The sequence below is a fragment of the Phocoena phocoena genome, chromosome 4 (assembly GCF_963924675.1).
Source record: "Phocoena phocoena chromosome 4, mPhoPho1.1, whole genome shotgun sequence".
NCBI lineage: Eukaryota > Metazoa > Chordata > Mammalia > Artiodactyla > Phocoenidae > Phocoena > Phocoena phocoena.
Genome location: NC_089222.1, coordinates 8,584,240 through 8,589,147, shown reverse-complemented (window position 1 = coordinate 8,589,147; position 4,908 = coordinate 8,584,240). Strand labels below are relative to the sequence as shown.

Below are 4,908 nucleotides of genomic sequence, written 5' to 3'. Positions count from 1 at the left end.
GAGCATGTCCTTCCATTCTCAATACTCATATCTGGGGCTTCCCTGGTGGCGCAGTGGTTAAGAATCTGCCTGCCAATGCAGGGGACATGGGTTCGAGCCCTGGTCCGGGAAGATCCCACATGCTGTGGAGCAACTAGGCCCGTGCAGCACAACTACTGAGCCTGCGCTCTAGAGCCCGCAAGCCACAATTATGGAGCCCACATGCCACAACTACTGAAGCCCGTGTGCCTAGAGCCTGTGCTCTGCAACAAGAGAAGCCACCACAATGAGAAGCCCAGGCACCACAATGAAGAGTAGCCTCCGCTCACCACAACTAGAGAAAGCCTGTGCACAGCAACGAAGACCCAACATGGCCAAAAATAAATTAATTAAATAAATGAATTTTTTAAAAAACCTCTTATCTGTCTTTCATTCTGCCATTAGTGTTTCAAATCTTATTTCCTCACCTCAACCTTCTCTTCATTTTCTTCCTCCAGAAATATTAGTAGGCATATATTGAAAGTTCTCAATTTATTCTCCATAGCTCTCAAGGTGTAAGATTCAGAGCTCTGGGAATTCCCTGGCGGTCCAGTGGTTCGGCATGGCACGGCCAAAAGAAAAAAAGATTCAGGGCTCTCAGGGAGATCAGAATGAGGCTTGCCTCATCCTCACGTCAGGTGGGTCATCACCTGAAACTACACCCTTGTTCAGCTTCCCCCCTGCCCTGCCCTGTTCCCCCCACTCTCTTTCTCCTGGGAACACGTTCTAATAAAATCACCTGCACACGGTCCTCACCCCAGTGTCTGCTTCTGGGGACTTAACCTAAGACATACTATGCGTAACACTTGGGGCTGGATGCTAAGAATATTTGTAGCAGTGAGCAAATGAGACACAGACACTGCCACTTGGAGCTCATGGTCTAATGAAGAAGATGGGACATTGAACTGAGTTAATGTAGAAGCACAAACAGTGCCTTGGGAAAAGGAGAACTTAATCTTTTAGGGTGGCAGTTGTCAGAGGTGGCTTACCAAATGAAATGGCATTGAAATTGAGACCAAAAGCTAAACAGGAGTTATGCATGCAAAGGGCAATGTGGAATATGGGACGGGAACATCAAGGGCAAAGGCCAGAGGGGAGACAGTGAACAGCTGGATCATTTAGTGAAGAAGTCTATACGGAGCCTGTGTATTGCCATATTGTCCTATAAATCCCAGAAAGATCTATAGGCAGGACTTAATTTAATGAGACTTTCTGGGATGGTCATTCTTGCATTCAACAAACACATTTGTGTACTTCTGTTTCTGTGCTTCGTGTAGTTTACAATAGAACAAGAGAGCCCTGGCAAGAACTACCTTATCAAGTACCTATGGGGAGCAACAAATCAAGACTGTTAAAAGTTCAAAATCACAAAGGATGTCTTTGAGCTACAGTGGTCTATCTAGGGCTCAGTTATTCAGCTCAAGACAGGAAGGATGTTGGCTGGTAGAGAGGTGAAGACTAACATTCCAGTTGGTAAGAGGCAGAAGAGGGAACTATATATCCTCAAAGGTATGGAAGAACAGATCCCAATAAAACTTCATCACCTCCCTACAGGCATGGTCCCTGGCTCATCTAGGCAGCTAATCACGCTTTCCTCTATACAAACACTAACGTACACACTTTTCTGCAATCCCTTTCCTTAACTCTTTGACTTCTTCAATAGATTATGAGCTCTTCACAAAGGAAGTGGTACTTATGTTTAATATGCCCAATGATTAGCATATAGCACATGTTCAAAAATGTCTATTGGATGGAGGAATTAAAGAATAAATGAAAAATTATTTCTTTTAGCTTCTGTTCTTTTCCATATGAGCAGGATAGCTTATATCCAAAATCTCTAATGTGTGTTTTACACATGCACACCTCAATTCAGACTAGTCATATCTCAAGTGCTCAATAGCTATATATAGATAATCAATACTCCACTGGACTATGCAGTTCTACACACTACCTCAAAATATGAAGCTAACATTTTTCCAATACAAGATATTTTCCAATACGAGACTCCTGAGAAACAAGGGATTCTCAGACACATTATTTAGATCAGGATTTCTCAACAGTGACGCATTGACATTTTGGCTAGATACTTCTTTGTTTTGGGCTGGGGGGCTTTCCTGTGCCTTGTGGGATGTTTGGCAGCATCTTTGGCCTCTACTCACTAACAACCCTCTCCTCAAGTGTGACATCAAAAACATCTCTTGGCATTGTCAAATGTCACCTAGGGGGTAAAAATGCCCCATGTGAAAACCACTGAATTAGATTATCCTTTTCAGCTCTGGGAACCAGAAGTCTGGGGGCTCCGGCAATCTAGCAGAAAGGTAGGTCTCAAGAAGACGCACATCCGTGAGAACTATCATCCCACAGAGGAAACCCTGCACCACAAAGGGCTCGTTCTGGAATCTCTGGTTGCTGAGGCTTTGCTGATCTGCCAAGAGCACCCACACCTTCCCACCTCTGGCCATGGCAGGACATGGCATTTGGTTTCACTGGTGTTTGTTCAGAAAGTACACCAGAGAGAGACTTTTCCTGGCATTTTCTGTCACATTTCATATGGCAGTCCAACATTTCCTGCTTGTAAGCAATAGGGATTGATTCTGGGTAAATAGAAAAATAATTTACTGGGAGGTTAACAGGAAGGTTACCTAATAACCTTCTAAAATGCTTTGAGAAATGATCTGCATCCATACTATAAGTTCATTAAGAAGCTGAGTATTATTAACCTTTTAAGTTAAAGACTGGGAGTTAAAACCTCCCCTTAGTAACATGCCACAACTAGATACATCAACGTGATTTATCACTATTATATCAATAATTCTAGTTCTATTTATTGTATCTCAACTGAAAAATTTCAAAATATACATATCCTTCAGTTCTAAAACTAAAATCAACTAAAACACCAAAACACTCTGCCCCTTGAGAAACAAAATGAATAAAAAATTGCCTCTTTCATCACCCCAACTATAATAAGATTACCTATTGCCATTTTAGTCATTATATTTCCAAGCTTTCTATTGCCCACACACAACCAAATGTTTTATAACTGCACAATCTCTATTCAACAGTGACGAGTTCAACTCACATCAAAACAGATAATGGCTATCCACAACTATAAAGGACAAACTTGAACACTAAATCTCATGTCAGTAATCTTATTTATTGGCTCAACAAACTTGCTAGGTCTCTTACCACACTCATTTATGCCCACGAAACAACTTTCAAGAAATTTAGTTATAGCAATTCCTTTATGAGCAGGAGTTGTAATCACCGGCTTCCACCATAAAACAAAAGCATCTCTGGCCCACTTTACCACAAGGAACACCAATTCCCCTTATCCCCATACCAGTAATTATTGAAACTATTAGCTTACTTATTCAATCAATAGTCCTGGCCATATGGCTAACAGCTAAGATTACAGATGGTCACCTATTAATCCATCTAATCAGAGGAGCAACCCTGGCCCTAATAAGCATTAGTATTACCACAGCCCTCATTGCATTTATTATTCTTATTCTACTTAGCGTTCTTAAAGTTGCAGTATTCCTTATTCAAGCTTTCATGTTCACCTTATTAATAAGTCACTTCTCACATAACGCACAATGACCCAAAAACCCATACATATCATGTAATAGTAAATCCCAGCCCCAGCAGGAAGACTGAAAAAGCAGACTCAGAAAACAGCTAAGAACCAAGGGCCTCTCCTCTCAGTCCAATACTTTATTACACGAAAACTCTGATTAGGATGCTGTTATTGTGGCCACAACCACGGGACATTCTTGCTGCCCCCGGATACTTGACCCCAATGCTGTCACTATGAATATTTTCCAATTTCACTGTGATTTTGCATCAGTCTCCCACTGCAATCTCTAATAGGTTTTATCCACACTTGGTAGCTCTTGCATACAGAATGTAGGAAATGTTGAGTGTGGTCAGATAGCCCTGATCCATCCTCACACCACACTTGATCCATTTTCACTGCCTCTGTGAGCCTCTTTCCTGGAGGTTTGCCCTCCAAGCTGCTATAATTGCTTCCTTCTCAAAATCCATATCAGATATGCAGTGATTCTTGGTGCTTAGAAGCTCTCAACCAGTGGCAGCTAACTATAACTAATCCTATCAGTGGGGAGGAATTCAATTGGTTTCACCAGAACCACTGCACTTTTTTCCTTTGACCCTCTCCCTTTTCCTTATCCTCTCAGGGTTGCTTCTTATGGCCCTTGGGAGTATCCCTACCCCACCAGAAATATTTCTCTCTCTCTGGGTCCTATTGGCCTGTACCTACTTGCTAAGTTGTTCCCTGCAGTTACTAAATGATAACAAACCAGGATCGTGGCTAAGGTGATTCATTATGATGACATTGCAGTGCTATAGTTCATTCATCCATTTATTCGCTCAACAAATATTTATTCAGTGCTCACCATGTGTTAAGTTCACTGCCAAACACTGCAGATGCAAAGTAACAAAAACCAGCCCCTGTATCTGGGGAGCATACAGTCTAGTAAGGGAGACAGACATTAAACAAGTGATAATGGAAGGAAATATTGAATCACAACCTGGACAAATCTATGAAGGAGAGCTTATATCATGTGAAGTCCTATATTTGGAAGGCTATTGTCATGCTCTAGTAGACAGGAAGTCAGTGAAGGTTTCTCTGAGGGAGCAACCCCTGGGGAGAGCTGAGAGCTGAGCAGAAGGGAAGTAGAAAGACAATAAGAAGGAGCATTCAGGAAAAGAAAAGAAAAAAAAAAAGACAGCAGTGGCAGGAAGAAATGTGGGATGTGGGGAATTCAAGGGAATAAAAAAGGCCAGCAGGGCTGAGGCAGAAGGAGTGAGGGACAGCATATGTGTTTACCTCCCAAATCTCCAGCTTTACTAAGTCAAATGTAAGGCAAG

General features: G+C 42.0%; 1 pseudogene; it reads left to right on the top strand.

Moving 5' to 3' along the window:
• The first annotated feature begins 2,963 nt into the window (after positions 1-2,963).
• Positions 2,964-3,618, top strand: LOC136122615 (ATP synthase subunit a-like; annotated as a pseudogene).
• Positions 3,619-4,908: the final 1,290 nt, after the last annotated feature.